This window comes from Anser anser, assembly GCF_964211835.1.
Source record: "Anser anser genome assembly, chromosome: 1".
NCBI classification, from domain to species: domain Eukaryota; kingdom Metazoa; phylum Chordata; class Aves; order Anseriformes; family Anatidae; genus Anser; species Anser anser.
The window spans coordinates 40,827,047-40,850,106 of NC_139720.1; the positions used below are offsets into that span (position 1 = coordinate 40,827,047).

Here is a 23,060-nt window from a genome sequence, read left to right on the forward strand (position 1 = left end):
GGGAAAAGCAGTAAGCCTACGTGAAAGTGGCATGCATTCAGAAATGAGCCAGTTTATGAATTTTACATTTTTACAATCCTTTCTATCATAAAGGAAAATGCACATTAACAAGGCAAGTTAGTGAAGCGCATATGGAAATAAAAAAGAAAAACATGTCCAATTTTTAAGAAAGTGCTGATAACGTTTGTCAGATTCAGAAGAAGCAAAGTAGAGCCCTGAATAAATTATTTAATGTACGTACCTCCCAAATATATGACATTACAAGATTCCTATCTTCTGCTATTAATTCAACTGTGGTAGTACCAGAACCTTCAATTGCAATTAGAACAGAACTTTGCAAACACTAAGTGACAACCCTCTGCCCCAGAGAGTTTTGAGCATAATTTGAATTTATGAAATCAGTAACGGCTTAATTGCTTCACATTTTTTTGAGGATGAATATAACTATCTGTTTGATGAAAGCAAGAATGAAATTTTTGAGTAAGATTATTGCAAATTCTATTTGATTACTTCATCATAAAATATAGCAGTGTGTATAGTTATTTCCAATTGTATCAACTTGGATAACCAATGAGCCTTAATTAGTTGCAATTTTGACAGAGTATGATCTTCAGGGACTGTGGAGTCATTTTACATTACAGCAGCTAATCTGTTAAGCCCTGTAGCTGTATGCTTAAAAGGTACATAATATTTATTACTCATGCGGAATTGAAGTAGAGTGCATGGATTATGTAAAAATAAAACATTTACACAGGAGCTCACTCTTTCTCTAAGATACATATATATGTATATATAATTTTAATATAAGTGTATATACATTATAATTCATGTGTTTTAAATATGAATATAAGAATTATATAGAGCATACATATACGCATACACAAGCATAAGGACAATGTGCCTCAGTTTCAATCAGTTAACACGCTGATTCTCAAAATAAGAATTTGGGTTCTCCATGCTTATTCTGAAAGCACATGCCTACAGTCTGTCTGCACTGTAGCTGGCACTACAGACATCTGCCTTCCTCCCAGCTCCTTAAAGACAGCTTTCTCTGTGGTCAGATAAAGCAAGACTTGGCGCAGTGCTCGAGCACAACAGTTCAGCAACAGGTCCTGTCAACCACTTACTTCCTTTTCATCCTTAGACCTCACCACATAGTGTTACAATAGTGAATCTGGATAAACTACGCTCTCCTTGTGGCTGATTCCCCAGTTTCTCCAGATCTCTGGGTTATTTTATATGGAAATCAAAAAACAAAACAAAAAAAAAACAGACATCACATGTAACATTATGCAGGCACTAATAACCAAATGTAGATGCCTGTGCCATACATACCTAAATCCAGGTTTCCATCACAGACAGTGCAGAGAAATAGGCAGTTTTAATAGGTATTGCGCCATAGCCCAAGATGAAGATTTTCTCCTGCCATTGGAGCCCAGATGGATGATGAGACAATGGTCATGGGACAAGTAAACAGTTTGACATAATCAGCTCTACGGAGAAAAAGCTGGGAGAAGTGGGAAGTTTTGCTGGAGACATCCTCCTCTGGGAGTGAAAGGTACACAAAGACAAGAACAAAAAGAAGCAGACATGAGGGAAGAAACCAAAGTGGCCCCAGTGTAAAAGCTCACAGATAGACTCATACGCACAGAAACGCTGGAAAGGGCAAAGCACGATCAAGGTCCAGGGTGGTTTGACTTTATCAGTGGCAGAGGCTGTTCTCTGTCTTCTCAAAGGAAAATGCGATACAAATACTCACAACCACCAGACAACAGCTAGAAGCAACCAAGGATTATACAAATGATAAAGAAAATGAACACATTAGCATTTCCTTTCATTTTCTAGCAGATGGACCTTCTGGGGCTTGCTGTGTTCCAGACAGGATCAGACAAGCACAACAAGGAGGTAATTCCACAACTCTCCTGCCACCAAGTAATAAAGACAGGAACTATTTTGTCTTTTAGTTCAGCCTTGAGACCACTCTATATAGTCGTGACATCTGAGTGATAGGCATTTGTGGTGTTGATATTAACATCAGCTTCCTTACTTTCATGGACCATGTTGCTAAGAGATGTCTATGTGCAACTTTTACTCTAAGGTTATCACCTTTTCTTCCATCATATGAATTTTCTTCAAGTTCTTACTTGTCTTGGGGCCCATATCAGAAAGTTCAGTGCTGACCCTGAACTTCTCCAAAGCCCATGATGTTACCAGCCTTTGTCTGGAAGCTCTTCTGTTTCATGCAACTTAAAAGAAAAAAAAATATATATATATATATATAATATATATGAATTTCATAACTACAGCAGTTTTAAGAATTTACCGAAGCTTCTTTGTTCATTTAATGTGACCCATGCAGAGAAGATTATGTGCAGATATTGCACATTACAATTCAGAGTGAAATACTCAAAATCAGGAAGTAATCATGGTATGGTTTCCACATGCATTTATTCATTTAGTTTACAAATAAGTAACTGAAGACTATTTATTTTTTTCTCATGTCTTGCTGAAGAAGGGAAGTACACATGGGAGCTCAAAGACCCAGTTACTTTCTCAGTGGGTATACTGCATGTCTGTTTCAAAAGAAACAGAAAATATTTGTTAACACATGGAAGTGCTCGTGGCCCTGTCTTTTCCTGACTGTATGTTCTAGCCTGGGGCAAAGGGAGGAAATTCTTTGCCAATTCCTGCAGGATTTTGTCTAGAGGGTGGGAAAAGTCTCACTAAATCAACCAGTCACATCCTGTGCATTTTCTTCACGCTTTTTCTCCCTGGCCAAAGAATAGTTGGACCTGTGGAAATCTCATCTTTTTAATGCTCTTCTGACTAGGAACATCAACACAACCTAAGCAGGTGAGCATGGCCTGGGAGTCAAACTATTGTTAAAGTATTTTCCCAAATTGCTTGTATATATTTATTGCATCAACTTCTACATTTTCTTCAGGCTGACTAGTATTTGGTTTTGCATTGGCACTTCACTCCAAAACACCTATTAGTCAAACGGCCTGAGACTGGATGAGCCTGAAGAGAAGAGCACAGATTCTAATAAATCCTCAGCAATATAATTCCTAGAAAAAATATCTCCAACTTTAAAGTGCTTTCTTAGGAACAAAAGCAGCTGAATTGCAAATTATAAAGCCTGGATTCATACATTTTTAACAGGTACTCTCAATTCAGTGGCAATGTTTAGATATTGAGATGCAAGAGATCTGTGTCCTGGAACTTACACATTCTGTAGGATTATCTGAGGGTGAACTAAACACTGGAATGGCAGACAGCCTCAGAAGCATTAAACTGGTTATTCACACATAACATCTGCAGTTAAATTAAATAAAACCTACAGAAGACAGTGAAAGTCACAGCTTCCACGTTTAGCCCAAGCATGAGCCTTGGAGCAGAATCCCTGCTAAATGTAGCACTATCCTGCCAGTCCTTGTTTTCTTATTAGGAATATTTTCTAGCTAGCAGAAATCCCCAGCCATCATGTGTTTTTGCTTTAAGCTCAGATTTTCACAGGCAACATCTCACTGAGTCTAACTTTAGCCAAGGGTTACTTTCCTTATGTTCTAGTCAGTCTTAGGTTTGTAGCCACAAGGGTTGCAGGCAGCATCTCCCCTCCAGCACTTATTGTCCTTATCAACAGCAGACAATTAACATTTGCTTAAGGGACTTCGAGAGAGCATTCAGTTGTCCCCTTTCTCAGCCAACTGCAGTTCAGATAAATATCAGCTCTAAGAGAAGTTTCATAAAAGTAAATCCTAATTAAAACTTTATCAGAATTAAAAAATAATTGTTTGATAACAATGGTGTATTAAAGAAGAATTTTCCATCTGATTACAAGTCTTCTGTATATCCAAGCTGTGGCTGAACTTGGACATGGGAGTTTTTCTGAGCTCATGGGTCCAGAAATTTGTTTTGACTCACCCTGACACTGTGCTGTGGTCAAGACCCAGGTCCCTCTGGAACAGTTCCCTCTCTCCCCTCCTCCAGAAGTTTTCCCCAGCAAGAAAAGTGAGGCATGCAAAGCTGGGAGTCCTGGGAGGATCTGGCAGATCCCAGATCAATTCAGGCATAAAAATGTTCAGCCTTCATACAACCTGAGGCAGCCACCCAGCTCCCCAGGAAGAATGATTTAAATATTGCCCATAGCTGTAATTATCACACTCCCAGCATGCTGAAACTTTTTCCTCTGGAGCAATAATTTCAGCTCTTCCACGTTCCTAATGTACATATATTTTAAAAGAGTTTTTTGCTCTCATAGCTAACAAGAAAAAAAAAAAGTAAACCTGCTGAAAGGCTTGCAATAAGAAAGGACACTAAAAGCAAACGGGAAGAAAACTGAGGATTGTGGTAAATTTTTGCAATACCAAACAGCAGAAATGCAATAGCAGTAGTTACCTTAGGAGTATACATGAGCCGTGAAATGTTTATAATATCATATGTTATGTGAACAAAGGGGTTACTAAGAGGAGAAGAGACAGTTACATAAACAGAAATGTCTGAAGAGGAGGTTAGCAGAGGCTGAGCTGACTAGCAGACAACTAAGCATTGCCTAGTGTGGAGAACAGGCAGCTGAGAAGCAACTGGAAAAACATATCAATGGGGAATAATAGTGCAGATGACAATGGAAGTGTCTGTATACCACAGAGGCAGGTAGCTGCAGGCAGCTTAGCTTCACTTCAGTGCCACTGAACATCTTCATTTAAGTACTTAGTTAAGGAACAAAGGTTTCTCAATTTTCTGTACAGGCAATGGAAAAGGAGAGGTAACCCTGGTCCGGCCTGCCTATGGTGGAAGAACCTCCCCAGAAGCGTTTGCATCTCCCACCAACCCAGAGGTATTAGTTTTGAGCTTGTGGTTTACAGGCTCCTGGAGACTCTGGGAGATCTGCAAAATCCTTCTGAGAAGTCTGGAGAAGATGGAAATCAAAGCAAAGATAGTAAGCTCAGAAAAGCCAATGACTGACCTTCTAACCTGTGCCCGCAGGTAGGGGCATGCTGGGGGACGGGATGGATTTAGGTAGAAGAGCCTGAAGTGCCGTAACAACCAAGATCAATTCGCAACAAAAGTAGGAAAGGAAATATAGTAGGTTTTATATTTTTTCATAGTGTAAATCCAGGTAGGGATAATATATCCCCTTGGCTGTTTGAATATAGATCTGGTTGCACACAATACAGCAAAAAGTTGCACACAGTATAGCAAAAAGAAATCTGTAAGTTGAGACAAACAAAAATACTTTTGCCAAGCATCATTCTTAACCACAGGTGCCTTCAGGAAAGCAATATGCTAGATGAGGAACCAAGAACAGAATTACTCTTCTATGGAGAGAGATGGATATCTCAGGAGAGCGATCCATCTTACCCTGTGGTAACTCCTCACTGATTACAGTGAGAGTGCAGACACTAGCTAGATGTAGACATATATTTAAATAGATTAGACAAAAAGAATCATATACTAATTGACTGTTTCTACCTCTAGTTATTCTAAATCTGTACTGTCCCCTCTTTCCCACACATTGTTGGCTGGGATCAGCATTTCGCCAGGCTAAGTACAAATGTTGTTACATGCAGTTATATATAGCAGTGACCTGAATGCAGAATGTCAGACAATTTACAGCACTATAGGAAACATGGTCCCCAACCACAAGCCATATAAAGCAAGAAATTAGAAGTTGAAAGTCTACCACAAAAATTTTGTCTTTTCTTAATTATGATTCTAATCTATGCATATATTGCCTGGGAATTATAAAAGCATAATAACCTGTGGCTAACTAGGGTTAGCAACTGCTCACTGTCCATACATATTTTGTGCATCATGCAGTCACTCAGGGATAGGCTTTAGGAAAACATTGAGTTCTTTCCTCTAGAAAAGTTGTAACATGGGTGACTGGGACAAACACAACTTACTAAAAAAAAAAACGCATCTCAAAGAAACAAGGAGTGGGTCTTTCTGTTTATACTATAGAAACATTTGACTACACTAACATCCTCTGTCTGGGCCTGTTCTCAATGGGACAATGGAAAGGTATGTCTCCAGTAGGAGAAGGGATAAAAAACAATTGCTTCACGGCCAGAAATACTGTGTTGAGTCACAGGGCTTCTTAGAGAGCTGTTTATCAATAGAGTTAAATCATCTTCTGGGGAAGAGATGATTGTTACCCTTACATTTTCTTCACTAAGTATAAAGTGGAGCTAGAAAGTCCTATCAGAGGTTTTGTGAATATCTAGACTGATGAATTGCAGGTAACAAAGGAACACCAGAGCTTTGCAGAAAACATTCTGGCATCCAATCATCACAATTAGAACAAACTACTACTATCCCAAAGAGATTTACAAGAGGTTTATGTATATAATATTCCAATGAACATACCTAGCTCTGCCAAATAAACATTTAAAATTTCAGGGATTGTTGTTGGAAGCTGTGATGAGGGTAAATGTGAACTACTAACAGGTCTTAAGGACAAAAGTCAGCTTACATGTTTTGGGGCAAGTAGATTAAAATCAGTAAAGTACTTCAGACTTTCATCTACCTGATTATGAACTCCTGAAAAGACTTCCTATGCTTAATACTCTGTGTTGGCATATACATAAAGAGCTAGCTGAAACTGAAATCAATAGGTTTCTGTTGTTGTTTTGCAGGGGGAAGTGGTGAAAAGCTTATTTTCAATTAAAAAACTAAAATAAATGAATAATAATAAAACAAAAAAACAACAACAACAAATCAAGACATACCTGCTCTGGCAGTGAAAAATAACAGAAATAGACCCTAATACCAAGCCTGTTCTTTCTTGGCCTATTGGTTAGGCAGAACTAAATCAGGTCCTTTATGGGACCTCACTGGGACCCCCTTATTCAATGTAAGCAGAAGGCTTTCTCAGGCAAGTTCACACTGAAAGGTTTCATGAAGTCCTGTTTGCAAGCTCCAATCATTGACAGATGCATTGTTACCATAAAAAACTGAGTATGTATTTCACTTTATTTGCCAAGATGAATCTCTCTTCACCCCAGAGAAGCCAGGGCAGATGGTAATTCCTGCTAGAGGCCAGGTTGCTGGAACTTTAAAAACTAGAACAAATCATGTTTTTCCCATGAAGTTAATAGGAATATGGCCAAATCACTGGGTTCTACTACACAGGCAATTACCTTGTTTATTGAGTTAGGGAGAAGGTGTTGTTCAATCCATTAGGAACAAAAAGGAAGAAAGATAATTTAAAGTCCAGCTGTCTTTCAGGCTCAGTGTGAATCTATTATTATAGTCTGGATAAGTAGCCAAAAGATGTTTTACAAGCCTGACATAAATTGCTAAGAATAATTCTACCCCTATTCATTAGGAAAAAAAATAAATAAAATAAATCCAGGTCCAACAGCTGTTACACAGATATCTGCCTCTTTTAACTTTTATGTTTAAATGGGGAGGATGGGAACACTTTCTAAGAAGGCTGATAATCTTCTCTTGATGGATTTCTTCTGAATTTCTCTAGAGATCCACCCAAAAATGTGGCTATAGGCAACTGCCTATGAGTTCAGATTATCTATTCAGCAAACTTTCAGTGCATATTCATAGCAGACGGCGCACGTGATGTTTAAAATCTTCCTGTCTGGAGAGCCTTCTACAGCTTGATGCTGCACAGTATAAAATCACTGTGGTTTCACCTACAGTTCAGATTTTTAAAGACAGGGCTTTTGCAAAGCCTTTCAACTTTCATATTTTTCCCCTTAAGTCATTGCTTTCAAAAGAAGGTCAGTATAAGAAACCATATATTCCTAGCTGATAGAAACTGTCATAGTCAGATAAAGACGTTCATCTGCAAATAATACTATTATTCTTTAAGGAACTACAGCTTTTCAAATTCATTTTGAAAAGCCCACTTGAAATTCATTTGTTTGGATTCTGCTCCAAATTAAATACCCATGATTTTCAATTCAGTGCTAAACAGGACAGAAATATTTTTAAAGCTAGGGTTTACACAGTTAAAATTCATCAAGTGCAATTTTTTAACTCATTTCTCTTTTGTGCACAGTTAGCTTTAAAGATGTAAGAAAAAGAACAGAGTAAAACATCTAGCCCAGTTAGTAGTAACTTCTTTACATAACCAAAACAAATGTCTACACTGAGCTGGAGAAACAGAGGTGATGAAATGTTGTACATTTCTTGAGCTAGAGAGTACACAAACCATCATTTTTAGTCTACCACTTACACTGTACTGACAACACAGTAAACCATACACGTGTAGGAATGCCCTGTGAAGAACTGATATTACTGGCTCAAAATCCTGTATGTGACATTCAAAACCACATCTAATATAAAAAGAAAAAGGTTGGCACACTTCGTCCCGCTTATCAGCAGATTAGGGACTGGGATAACTCACTGTACAGATTCCTCACAATGTACAGAATAGGATCATATAACCTAAGACTCATTTAAAATTCATGCCAGGCATGGTAGAGGCTTCCATTTTCATACAAAGGCAGATTATCAAAAGGTATAACCACTTATACAGGTTACTACCTCTTTTTGAATTCAACACCTGGATTTCGCATTCAGAAGGCCTGCATTTTCAAAAGGTTGCCAATTTCTCTTTTTTATTTATTACCTTGCAATCAAGTACTTTGGATGCTTGCAGACATGAAATATATATATATATATATATATATATTAAAAGAGCTTCCTTGTGGATCCTGAATGACTTCTTCCTTTTACCTGCTTCCTATTTTTCACTTGCTATGATAAACCACGTTAGGGATAAAACATTCAAATATTTTTGCCTAATATTAGATAATACTTGCCTAGCTCAATAAAATCTTATCATTTAGAATAAAGTTTATTATAGTACTTTCAGTGTTTTTTTCTAGATGAACAGTTCTGGCTTCAGATTTTTCTCCTTTTGTATTTGCTCCCTGTGAGGTTAGTCATGGCGAAGACAGTACCTTCCGACTGGCTGACTTTCCACATCATCACCAGGAATATATACAGAATATTTCATTTTCTTTTCACTAAGGCAATAAACCCTTAGAGACACTTTAGCAAGTAATATGCATCTCATTAATTTATTACTCACTTATTTTTAGCTGTTTGTTTCATTTGCACAGACTGGCTCTTAAGTATTTCACCACAGGACAATAAACGCTCTAATTCAGAGTAAATCAAAAACAGTAGTATGCTCAGTCTTAATGGGAGGGATATTTTAAAACATGAAGCTGTTTGGCAGTAGAAAAACACTTCACACACTGATGTGAAATTAAAACCAATTCAAATGTCAAAAACAAACACTTTGTTCAATCAGGATGCCTCCAAAGAATTTTTGTTCTGTGCTCCCCCAGATGACAGGACCTCTGGGGAACTCTACCAGCAATTCCAAAATCAAATAATCAGGATGGGCATAAAGCAACAGAGCAGACCATCCAAAATCCTGTGCAAGTTAGTTAACTCAGGGTTTTTCCCATTTTCTTGTTTGTTCAAGGGGTTTTCTTGCTGCGTATACATTAAAAATTATCTCAATTGGAATAAACCAACTATCAATTTGGACTTTCTTGTGTGACCCAAAAATGAAATTTATTTCTAGCTCTTCCACAATTTTCCATAAGTTATTACTCTGATACATGAGCTATTCAATAGTGTGCTTTATGCTCTAGATTAAAAAATAATTAGTGTGGTAATCAAGTTAATTTAAATAAGGTAAATTTTCATACTGAAATAAGTTGCAGCTATTCCCGTCTAACACATCCACAGGACTCCACATAATTTGCAGCGCTGCATTAGCTTAGGCTTCCCATATACCTTTACTGTGTCATTTTACAGACACGAAAACAAAGATATGCAAAAAGATTAAACAGCTTCCTAAAGTTTCTGCCAGGGCTGGAAATAAAGACCATGTCTGACGTATTTCTTTGCTGTAATTATGAGCCATTTCCTTTTTCCTCTAAAATACTTTTTCATAAATATCATCTACAGAAGTCCTGCCTTAACTGTCATTCCCTGCTAACATTCCAGTTTGCCACTAGCTTTAGAACTCCTCTGTTTTGGGAGACAGGGAAGAAAAAAGACTGAACTATGCAATCAAAAAAAATCAGCCTTAAAGTGCAGTAGTTTCTTCAAAACGTGACAATTCAGCAGTAAAGGAATTGGAAGTAAATTGGCTCAGTATGCAGGGGAAAAGAACAGTTCACAAACATAAATACAAGTATTTTAGTATAGCTTCTATTCACAGATTTGACATTACTGTATGTCTTTACTAACTAGTCAGCAATGCTAATGCTGGAGGCAGTTAGTACACATCCAATCTATCAGATATCACCTACCACTTATGCCTAAAAGCTACTCAGACACCATAAATTTGTTTAGACTATTTAATCTGATCATAAAAATCCTTTATATTAATACTTTTTTTTACCTTTACATTAATAGTTTTTTTTGTTTGTTTGTTTTTACCATCTCCTATTCTCCTAGGAGGGTTTAAATCCATGTGTCTCTGCAACACCCCAGAGTCATTTTGTTGCACTGGAGCTCCATGACACATGGAGCTAAGATTCAACACACACAGTACAGCCCTATATGTATAAAGAATTACTTATTTTTTTTCTGTATGGAAATCTAATACATTTAATATATTATATTCAAATATTGGCAGACAGTACTGTTCACGTGTAATCTTTCTTTCAACTCCAGCAGCACATAAAGATGCTAACCACAGACCAAAACACTGGTGAATTATGTACCATATAGGCATTCGAGAACAGTCTTGTTTAGACAGGAAAGAGATATTTAATAGACAAGGTCATGGTCAAAAAAGAAATGGATTGTTAAGGCAAAGAAGCAGCAATAGAGCAAAATGCTTGATTTCTATTTAGCTCAAAAGCTCAATAGCAGTAAACACTATTTAAGAACTTCATTCATACTTTTATCATCAAATCTCTTAATTGATGAATGAAAATACTCTGAAAATATGATTGAGCAGTTGCATACACTGTACTGCACAAGCAGAAGAGGGGAGGTGAAGTTGCATGCAGTGTTTGAACTTTTCCATATCCTGACTTCTGAAGTGTGCAAGTCTCATGACTTTTTTCTGCAGTCTCACACAGCAGTAAGCCTGAGCATCCCCAGAGGATTTGCGTGGCCCTTTGAAGCATTACAGACCTTCTTTGTGCATGGTACTATTAATAGTTATCTCAGAACAATCTCAGAAATCTCAGCGCATCTCCAGCACAGAGAATTAAAAATAAGTTATCTACTGCTACGCACAGACTTTTTTAGAACTACTTGTTGAGTTCCAGTGAATTTAATTATACCAATCAAGACGATAATAGGAGTTCACCCTTTCACTAACGTGAGTGATAATAATAAGGAATATCAAGAGCTGACAGGCAGGTTTGCTGTCAGACATGCTTTCCAGCTTAGCACCCAGACTGCGAAAGTTCTCTTTGAAAAACATCTATGAAAATATTTTTGCAAGAGGAGCATAAAGCTGAAGCAGAGGGCAGATTTATAAGGAAACTGTTCCCCCTAGTTGATATTTTAGTTATATGGTATTTTGTAGTAATTGTTTAGCCTTTTTTCCTGCTGCTGTCGACAAAATAAATAAATAAATAAATAAATAAATAAATAAATAAATAAAAGTTTGCCACGAGAAAAAACATAATTTCCTTATTTTACCTATACTATTTGCCACAAATACCAGAAAAATTCACAGTCAAAAGCTTAGTTAGACTGTATGGATTCAGAAGTCAGGGTGGAAAGACCTTTCTCTCTTGACTGGATTTGAGTTCAGCCTACATGGCTTTTATCACAGGTTTTCAAACATAATGTCAAGTATCATTTGGCTGCTCAGGTAGCTTTTACAATCTTATTTAAAAATGTTTTCATACCACTAGCTATGTGCTTTCCACGGGTGGGAACCCTGACCTTAAAGGACACTCAAAATAGTATTTGTTACTTTTCCTATCTAAAAATAATACTCCCTTTTCTCTCTCAGAATTAAGTACAAATTATCTCCACAAACTGTCCATTAAGTAAAATATGATAAATCATCACATTATTTTCAATATGCTATGAAGAGCTGAAGAGAAGGGATTTGAATAAAATGTCTCAGCTTTTATTAAATTGCCATTTTCTCAAAGTTGCAATAAGGTTCATTTCCTCAAAGCAGTTTTTTATTTTTCCCCTTACTTATTTTATCTCAGCCATGAGTGCAAGATTAAACATTTCTTAGAATCAGACCAAACGTGACATTACAGAAAGATTTAACAAATCCTATGAATCAGTTTGCAGGTGAAAATTAAGGGGGAAAAGAATAAATACAGAACACGTGAAATCGTCAGAAGAGAAGAAGCTGTTCTGCTGTGAGTGTTGTAAATATATATATATTCTTACCCTATTTTAAATACTGGAAGAGTACCAGAAATATCATTTCTTTCTAACTATGAATGTGACAAAATCACTTGGAGTGAAGGTACTTGCATATTTGGCACAAAAGGACAGATAACTGCCTGAGCAGTTCACAAGTTGTTCACACGTCTATTTCAGCTGTTTCTTCCACCTTTTTGTCCTAAATCCCTTGCAAAAAGCAAGTGATAAGGGGATAGAATGGGACAGAAAGTCTATGGATACTTTATGAAGATCTTATACAGTCTGAATCATCGTGCTTGTAGATAGTTTTCCATGAAGCAAAGTGCCAGCCAAGAAAAAAAAAAAAAAAAGGAGGTTTTTTTTTTAATCCCCCCCCCTTTTTCTGCCAATATAAGAGGACTACAGCCAATATAAGAGGACTACAGCCACTGGAAATATGCAAAATGGAAATATGCAGAAGAGGGAATGGCTTGAGTGGGGGCACCATAAGGACAAGCGTGCTCAGCGCACTCCTGTCCTCTAACTTCCAAACTCCTTAATGCAGAACATGGTAACTGAGACCAAAGGTAAGCTGCAATTAAAAAAAAAAAAAAAAAAAAGTTTTGTTCCAGTGAGTTGAGTGGTTGATGAAGTAAAGCTAAAAAACACTTCAAAAACTAAGATTACTGTTTCCTGGACCTGTCATTTGGGATATCTGGCTACGAACTGTTCATTTAAAGTTTTTCCACAGCTACATAAAATTGCAGAGAGTTATTTTTTTTCCTAAAGTATGGTGTGGCACAACAGCTAATAAACATCAGAAAGTCACATGAAATCTCTTACTAGCTAATTTATTACTCCAGGGGAAAAATTCATACACAACAAATACTTTTGTATGGATGGTTATTTTCTATTTAAACTTTGGCTAAATGCACTCATTACATTGTAAATGGCCCGTGACCAAGAGCAGTCTGCATCATATTGTGTCGCTGCCATCATGGAGAAGTGAACCTCCGGAGCACACGGGGCTCAGTCCCCGCTCGTCTCCTGCCCTGTTCGTGCAGGGCACTGCAGCAGGGTCAGGCAGGCACCATCGTGCTGCATGGCTCTGATGTGCAGCACGCAAGGACTGGTGGAGCTGCAGCCTCCACGGACCAACAAACAAGCACCCCCTGCGTCGTGTTTCAGAAGTCACCACGCAGCTCAGTCGCCCACCTCTTCCTGCCTCCTGATTTTTCTTTTTTCTCTGTGCCACTGCCCCTTGCCATCCTGCCCACCGGTGCAGGAGATCCCAGCCATAGGATCCACAACCTCACAGCAGCCGAGAAACACAGTACTGAGGAGGAAGGTCCACCTTAAAGGCCAGCTTAACTACCTTCAAAAAGTTTTCAGTTTTTATTGCATGTTTTGTGGTTGCTTGTCGTATTATCTTCACCTAAAAGTAAATATTTATACAAGTATATATATTACCTCTAACAGAATCACAGAAGTGCTCTCATCTCTTTTGATTAAAAAAGTAGGATTTTTAATTATTTTTAATCAGTCTATCAAGAACTCTGACTGAAAATTTTGAGCATTACAACAACATAAGGCCTGTGAACAAGAAGTCCCTTGTGATGTAGGAGCTGTCACAGCTAGAGATCACTAAAATACTAGTGTATACTGGCCAACGTGGAATATTACTCTGCTGGACTAAAACTAGTGCTGTCTTACCTATAACATAAAAACAAGGAGATAAACTTGCAAAAGAAGTACCTGAACAGCAAGGAGGTTGTAGGGCAATTTGCTATTAACACTAGTTTTTAAATATATTCAGCTAGAACTGTCTCAAACATCATCTCAAACTAATTGGACCAAAATACAGTCTTCGGAAAGGCTTTTCCAAAGTATTCTATATTGTAAAGATGAAAACTGTTCTATTGTCCCATTTCAGATTAGTAATTATTCTTTCCCTTTATTCTGCCTACAGTAGTCTTCCACTACTTCTTTCCAAGCCTGTCAGCTGTTTTAGTTTTAGAGCTGTTTTCTCAGGAAGGCAATAGCTAGGTAGCCTGACCTTTCTCCCAGACACAGCACTGCAGTTCACTGTGTGCGTGATACAAAAGCTACCCCAGTCAGTGGCAATACTGAAATAAATTTACATCATTAGCTTAGTTCTTTACTGCTGAATATTTATTTAGGATTGCAGTTACCAGAAACAGGGACTGCACATCACCCAGTGAAGGCACAGTGACCAGTCCAAAGCCAATCACCCTAACAACTCAGCAGGAAGGCGCTGAGTCCAGCAGCAGATCCTCCCTTCAGCCCCAACCCCAGAGTTTGTCCCAGTGGTCCGTGTGCTCAGCGAACCCCCTTGCTTCTTGGTCAGACAGTGCCCGTCTCTGACAGATGACGATTTACATAACGATGACAAATGTGAGTGAGCAGCTGTCAGCAGCGCTCGTCGTGGGTGCATCGTGCGGTATTGGCAGCCTGGCGCTTCCCTTCTGGAGGGGAAAGAGTGTTTTCAAACCACCGACATCAACACCTAAAATCCCTCTCCATGGCATAAAAATAGCAAGGGGAAGCAATAATCACCACAAAGTACTGACTGGAGAGGTAGCAAAAAGATATCCTTGACTATTTTGGAAGATACTAGAGTGACTCGGTGGTACCAGTCTTTCCCAAGCTGCTTGTTCGTTGTCCTCTCCTACAGCTTACCAGTCCCTGAGGAAAATAAATGTGTAAGCACACTTCATTTCAAAGCAAAGCTTTTCATCTCAGTGAAAACATACCTTCCTAAAGCATTTTGAAAGACCCAAATGACAAATGGAAAAATAATTCTTTCTTCATCTTTTGGTCATCATAACCTCCATCCTGGTGATAACCCACAGGTAGCTGTAGCAACATCTTTGACGTCTGCAGTAAAGGGGAATCTGTCTTTGCCCTTAGCAGAGGAGGAAATTGTTTGTCATTCAGGCTTCCATTTAATGGCCACATTTCAGCATTGGTTACAGCTGTGCAATCATGCATAGGTCAATGCACTGGCACCAGGGTACGTAAAGGCATCCTACAGTTCATCTTTTTAGATTCTGACTCTCCCATGCCAATAAAAAGAGAAGTTATAAACTTAATTAACCACTAAACATTAATTTGCTAATAATTACAATTCCTATTTTTCTTTAGATATCGATTCATTTTAATGTCAACTATATAGCCATGAACTCTCCATGCTTACAAGAATACTCAAAGTAATATAAAATATTAATTTTCCTACCTTAATTATTTCATTTTTTTATACTACCAGATATCTTGTAATATATTTTTTGTGTGTTTTGGGGCTACTATTATGAAATTGGGTTGCCATAGTGTCTTTCAAAACCAAAATGGGAACTTGATTTTTTTTAAATGTTCCATCAAACTTTGTCCAGCTATAAAATGAAGTAAGATGAGCATCCCATCTCCTGTCTGTGAATAACGTGAATAAAGTTAGGCAATGGCCAAATAACATACCCGTCATCTACTGCTGCTTATATTTTCCAGTTCATTCCCTTTAAATCAAAAGGGAGTCAGTGGAGCTTTATATCCCATCTCTCAGAACACAGAAAAAAAAAGGAATTTCAACAAACGTTCATTTCAAGCCAAATCAGTTTCTGATTAAATGCAATCTGCAAAATTGAAAGTGGTGCCAATACACTTCACATGTTCCCCTCATCTTCAGCTTTCATCACTCATTAGCATCCAATATGAAAATCTTTACTAATTATCTTTATATTTCTCAACAAATAGTTGTTTCTGTTATCAAATTCAATGAAAAAGTGCATTCTTTTTAGCTGGAAAAAAAAAAAAAAACATTTTGACCTAAATTTATAGCCTTTCTTTCTTTGTTCAAAGAGTTATCTGAATCCAGATGGCAGATTTTCCAGCTGAAAATCACAATGGAGAACAGGTGTACTTGAAAGCACAGTTAGTGAATTGAAGCAATTGGAGTCCATCTACGCAGATACACACTGTAGAGTACCCAGCCCACCCACATAGCCATTAGCTCATTTGTCCATTAAAATGCAGAAACTTAATAAACTATAATTTTGCATAATTCATAAGCAAACAAATTCCATCTGTTTTACCTTCAGAGTCAGTGCTGATTAGGGGGCATGAATGTATTGAAGGAGCGGTACTCTACTGGTATAAATAAATGGAGAGAGAAAGCCTAAAGACTTCAAAGACTTGCAGTATTTTCAATCTCACATGCAAAAAGAAAAGTGATCAGGACTTGAAAACCTGAAGGATTCAGGGAATTCCAACACCCCAGCAGTTAATCCTCACATCCACCTGTCCACCCTTTCAAGAAAGGTATGCAAAAAAACAAAACAAAACAAAAACGGTGCAAATGGGAATACATAGTATTTTTTACTGCTTAGAAGTTCTATCTTCATTTTTGTTGATAGATCTGCCAAGCAAAAGTCCCTAAATGGGAGACAAGCCCAGACCCATTTATACAGTCTTCTCTTTAGGCTGTGTGAATTGGAAGAAAAGCAGCATGCCCAGTGCTTTTTCTGCTTCTCGTGAGGTTCAACAACACATTATCCCTTCATCAGGTTGTGACAAAACCTTCTGTTCCCTCCTCCAACTGCTGTATACGCAGATGTGCACATTTCATTAAACAATTCGCAAATTATCCTGGTTTTCTTTTCAGGTACACAACAGTGTTTTTCAATCCTCAGTTTCAAAAGAGGAGCTATGGATGCCATACATGTTTTGTATGGATTTTGGCTTATCCCTTCTTCTGATTTACAGGGTAAACATACTTAGAATATTATCGTCCATTTTAGGATTTATAGATATAAAACAAAGATTTATGGCAGATTTTCATCTGAAGATCTGAACTGTCTATTTTCCATGGATTTCTGCCCCCTTCCCCTACCCATGAGCTGCTCAGGTGCTCTTGCTGTCTGAGTGCATCTATGCTCTGCTTCGAGGGTCCATTTTGGAATTTGATTACCAATTACTGATATTTCCATTAAAAAAAAAAAAAAAGACAATTATTCAGCTGCTGGCTCTTCTTCAGAAGATCTCCTGGCCACCTCTGAACTACAGCTGCAGAGTGATTGCCTGGTTTCAGCATCTGTAATAAATAAATGTTGGCAGCTGCTGAAGGCTTTCCTGTCCACTGCCTCCAACTACAATACATACACATCACTCCTTTACTTCTGTTCTAGATACCATGCATGTGACATGACATCTGGGGAACTTGTGCTGGCATGTTCAGTTAACTCTCCTGACATCTTGCCACAGAAAAGAGAACTCTCTGATTAACATAAAAAATAACAGTAACATGTAAACTAAGCAGATTTATAATAGGAAAAAAGAAAACATTCTTTAGAAAAAGAACAAGAACTAGGGCAGAGGGTAAAAGAAGCTCTCAAGAGTCCCCAGGAAAAAAAAAATGAAAGTCATAAAACAGTATTTTAAAATTGCATTAGGATAATTTGAACAGACGCCTGTCAACAGGTAGTAAAAGAAATTCCAGTGTGGTAACAAAATAATTGCCCAGACAAAAAAGATCATGCGTTCCCCTAACATATCTGTAGCCTTGAAGGAAAATCTGGATGCCAGCAAATCTCACCAGCCTAAGGCTGGCCACCTCCTGATCAAAAAATATGATCCATCACAACAGCTCTCTCTGCTCCACAGGCAGGAACCCTTTTCTCTCAATTGCCTAGATGATCTACATAATTAATTTAAATTCAAAGGGACTGTCTTCTAAATCTATAAGCTCTGCTTTCTTTGTTTCTTCGGTGAACAAAGGCTTACGCAGCCAAAGCCTTGTTTATTTCCTCCATTTATGCCTTTTAATCCAAGAAAAGGTATTATTTCTACCTGTAACTCATATTTACCTTCCATCTTTAGTATAGCAGAACTACAACAACATGACTTTGAGAACTAGGCTGAGCATCTCCACAGAGGATGGCCAGTTTCTCTTCAGCTAGTTGCTCTGTCAAAAAATAAATAAATAAAAATAAAAAATAAACAACAACAACAACAAAACACAACCATTTGTCAACATCCCAGGTTTCTGCTTGTACCCTCAATTTAGAAGGCTACAGAACATTATTGTTCACAGCACCAAAAAGGGCTCAAACTGTATCTTAATTCTGATATCCAGCATTATCATTTCAGAACTTCCTTTTTTCTTCTTTTTTTTTCTTTTTTTTTCTTTTTTTTCTTTCCTTTTTTTTTTTTTTTCCATAAACTGCCCCAAGACTAAAGAAACTCTCATGATCTGCTGCTTAGCTCAGTTTTTCACTAAGGGAACCTCCAGCAGATGAGGTCTGCCCTCAGCAATGAGAACTACAAAATCAATGGGAATAATTTTAGGTTTGTGGGAGATGAAAGGCTGATTCACAAATTTGAAAACAAAGCTCCCCAAAAGGAATAAACAAAATAAAAAATGCAGGTCTTGCACGTTTGCTACATGGTTATTTTTCATCTCACAGAATAAAATATTCATGAACTTTCCAACACTAGCTGCCTACTGCTCAGGAAAAACTGTTAAATATGTAGTAGGATGATATGCTGTGTGAGCTTTATACATTTAGACATTCAATTTTTTATATGATGCTTTTAGGATTTTCATGTATTTCACAGCTTTATGCACCTAAGTTCCTTGCTAGTGCCTCTCACAAAAGGCATTATATCACATGGAAAACTGGCAAAGAAGGTTGGAGATTTTTTTTTTTCCATTCAGCCAGGAACAGTACTAAAAAGGTAGAAATTGTGTCAGACTGCAGAGAAAAATGCAACTAAAGAAAGCATCTCTTTAAAAGAGAATAAATATTTTAAAGAAAAAAAAAAGTCATTTAGAAATTTTAGCTGAGAAGTAGTTTAGCAACTCTTTAGATTGCAAAACTTGCAGAATTAAATATCTTCATTTCACCTCTGATGAGAATTTAAATTGTACAAGTAATATATAGGAGAAAACTGTAATTCTCACTTTACCATCTGTATCTACCCATATAAAAATAACATGGTACGTATTTTTAATAAACTGGTCATCCTAGCACTGTCCAGACCAATCTCTGCCCCAGGGAAGGACCAGCCTCTAGACCATTCTCAAGGTATTCACATCTACAGCCCATGTGAATTCAGGTCAGATCACAGCGCGCTTCTTTTTCAGCCCCAGAGCTACGCGATGCTGCCTCCTATATATCTGACAGTTTCAAAAATGTTGGTATCCAGGAGTTTTATAGCTAAAAATTAGAGAGTGTGCTAGATAATTAGATAACATTCCGAACAATTAGATAATAGTCCAAGCAAACACAGCAGTTTTATTTCTTATGACAAAGCCTGGACCGATGCTCCATTCAGAAGATTTTGAAGCAGTTTTTAATGCTAAACACTCCCATAGCTCACAAATAATTGATAATACCATTCAGGTCAGCAATTCTTTCGCTGATGTACATGAAAGCGCAATCATTAGTCAATGTTTCATAACAGCTGCAGGCTATTCAGTGAAAACAGAAGTTCAAAATTTCTTAATAAACACAGAAATCTGTTGTTTGAAGGAGACCTATTGCGTGATAAGGTGAAATATTTGTGCACTATCTTGGCACAAAGCAAATTTGCAAATGTTTAAAAAGGACTGAACATTAAATCGATTTAGTTTATAGAGATTTAGTTTTTTTGAGAGAGATTCATCCACCTCAAAACTAAAAATATTTGCGGGAAGGGTAAATTTCACAACTCACTGGAACTCTAATGGAACAACTACCGAAAGCAGGCACCTGTTGCTTTTCTGTTTTGTTGTATTTAAATGTAGGACCTGTAAATGCTTTGTCTTTCAAAATTATTACTGCCTGTTGAATAAAAAAGTAAAACTGCAAGAGGAAAAATACAAATCTTTCCCGGTGATAGGAAAAAGTACCTTTTATATCATGTTTGTAGATATTTCCTACATGAGAAGGTTGTTGTGTTTTTTGGTTTGTTTTTTTTTGTTTTTTTGTTTTGTTTTGTTTTTTTGTCGTTCTGAAAAGAATATTTTCATTTTCTCTTCAGTATTTTTCAGAAACCAATTTGCGTAAAGCAATATTCTGTACTACACACTCCACTCATAAGGAATTACATTAAAAATGTTAATTAGGTCATAAAATTCAAACACTCAGAAGCTGGAAATGCCAGGCTCACTCATTCAGCCCTCATTCACAGGAACAGAACATGTTGCCAGCGTCATGAACCCTAATCTCTAGTAACTGAAGGCAACTAGGGAATAGCTTTTTCTTTTTTTTTAAAGAAGTGCCCCCACATTGCAAGCAACAAGCACTTTACTACACCCATTAAACAAACCCATTAAACAAACAAACAAACAAAACCACAATACATCTTACATTTCTGTCATACAAAAGACCTAAATCTCGGAGAAAGTGGACCAGACCCCATTCTGCAATGGAATTAAAATGATAACCAATGACCCAACCAGACCCTGCTTTTCAAACCTGGGTGGGAAATCCTGCTGCAGCCACAAACCTGGTAACAGATCTAAGCATGTCAGCATGACAAACCACCCCAGGGACTGAAGACACTCTGGTACTTCTCATAGCATCAGCAGATCCCACCGGTTTCTCCTGGCTACCTACTTGCAGCCTCTCTTGTATTGCTACAAATAAAAACGAGAAACTCCTGAGAAGAGAGGATGTACAATGGAAGGTCAGGAATAATCCCAGTAAGCAAACAGCAGAAGACCTGACGGCTGGGATTAATACAAAAAATGGTACAAATGGATGCTGTCAACACCAGTCATACCTTGAGGATACTAGCAAGCTGGACACACCATGGACTGTTGTTTCAATTTCTAAAACCCTTGTCACCCAGTTTCATCCATGAATTTACCAAGCTCTACATGAAATGAGTTTTTCCTCTTTGTTGTTAGATGGCATGAGTTTTCCTAGTTCCAGGAAAGCCTAAATTGTTCTACATCAACATTTGATTTGCCAGTAGAGCCCACAAAAAAAGCTGAAGTGCATAAAAACACTGGTCAAATGAAAGAAGGCTGTGAGATACATTTTTGCCTTGCACCCACACTTCCTGAGCACTCATGCCCATGGTTGTCCTCTTCACGGAATATCCCCAGCTACTCCCAGATGTGTAGATGCTCAAGGAGTGCGTAGTTTTTTCACATTTCTTTGTAAAGAGAAGATTTTTGTTCTCCCTTCATACGCATACCGACATGCAAATACAGTCCTGACCAGCCACAGGCAAGTATATTTTGAAGTCCCAGGGTACCTTTCAATTTCTTTCTGGTCCTTCTGCCTTTATTTGCTGGAATATGAAGTCCTGATAGAGATGTATAATCAAATGGCAGGCAGATTTTCAGGCTCAGCAATCAGGCTGCTTATAATCCAAGGCAATGCTCCATGATGTCTAAGCACATATTCTGTGGCTGCTGAAAAGAGGGGATTTTTACTTCCCAAGAGAACTGTAATTATCCTCCATAGGCAAAGTCTGCAGACTTCTTGTAGGCCAACAACTGCCAAAGTCAGTCTTAGACAGTCTGAGTATATGTATTCATCTCAAGCAGTAATCATTTCAAGGCATGTATGTCTCATTACAGCAGCAAAAAATTATTTATACGAAGCCTGATGCCCCTACACAAACCTGTAGGCTTCAAATGAGCAAATAATGATACTGGAAACTGATCTATCTAGTCTTCCTTTTTCCTCTTTAAATAAAAATCAAGCCATGCTTTTTACTTATTTAAAAATAAAAACATAAATACAAGAATTTTATTCATAATGCTGTTGGAGGTATAGAAGAGCCATTTCCTGAGTAAATATTTTTATTTTAACAGAGAACATAAATTAGCCAAATCAGCAAACCTTGTGTTTACCTGTCTTAATGACAGATCTGTTTATTTTCCACAAAACTGGATTCAAATTTGACATTTAGCAAGGATGAGACTAAAGCTGTTGCTCTTACCCATAGCATCCAGAGGAGAAAAGGCCTGATGGCAACCTTTTATCCTTCCACCACAATACAGAGCCTTCCACAAGAGACCATGCTGGGAAGGCTGGGGCAAGGCAACGCAGCAGCCCATGGGAAGCACGCATGTTTGGTACCCAAGCCAAAGACAATTTCCCTGACTCTCAAGAGCTTTCCACTAAAATTAATTAATTACAGTCAAATGTTGTTGCTAACACCCCTCTTCTATCATATTTCAGAGCAGAAAAAAAATAGTGTAGTTAAATTCTGAAAAACATGACTTAGAAGTGCGTTCTAAATTGAGGGACAATACTGTGATACTTAAGAAGCATGCTTGCAAGCACATTTTAGTAGTTTAGGAATGATCATGAAGAGTGGTGATTATGAGCTAATAATGATATACAGAAAGAGCTAGCCAGACAACACTATTTTCTGAAGGTGACAGACTACACCAAACAAGAGTCTTTAATTAGACTTAGTTAGACCAAACAATGGTCTTTAATGTCCCTTCCAAACCAAACCATTCTTTGATTCCTTGACATGAGCTTTGGCAACAACCACGTGCAGTCTCTGAGTATGCTACCCGCCAGAACCTTGCTTAAATTTTCTATATACTAAAGAAATGTCTCAACACTGAAGAAATACAGATACTTCTCGTTAATCCAAGTCAGGTTTCTATTGCTAGTGTGCTGTGTCCATTGTTCATGGAAGTTTACTGAAATGTTTGCTGCTGTTAAACAAGAGATTTCACATGCGCTTCTCAGAGACTACGCAATTATAAACCC

At 37.6% G+C, this 23,060-nt stretch overlaps 1 protein-coding gene and 1 long non-coding RNA gene across 13 annotated transcripts in view; both read right to left on the bottom strand.

Moving 5' to 3' along the window:
• KCNC2 (potassium voltage-gated channel subfamily C member 2) overlaps positions 1 to 23,060 on the bottom strand; it is a 102,088-nt gene that overhangs the window by 46,461 nt on the left and 32,567 nt on the right. The gene's annotated exons all lie outside the window — the stretch shown is intronic.
• Positions 14,476 to 19,215, bottom strand: LOC310893877. Its single transcript, XR_014579386.1, has 3 exons — positions 15,814 to 19,215; positions 15,096 to 15,247; positions 14,476 to 15,027 (listed from the first exon to the last, which is right to left on the bottom strand). It is a non-coding gene; the product is annotated as an uncharacterized lncRNA (long non-coding RNA).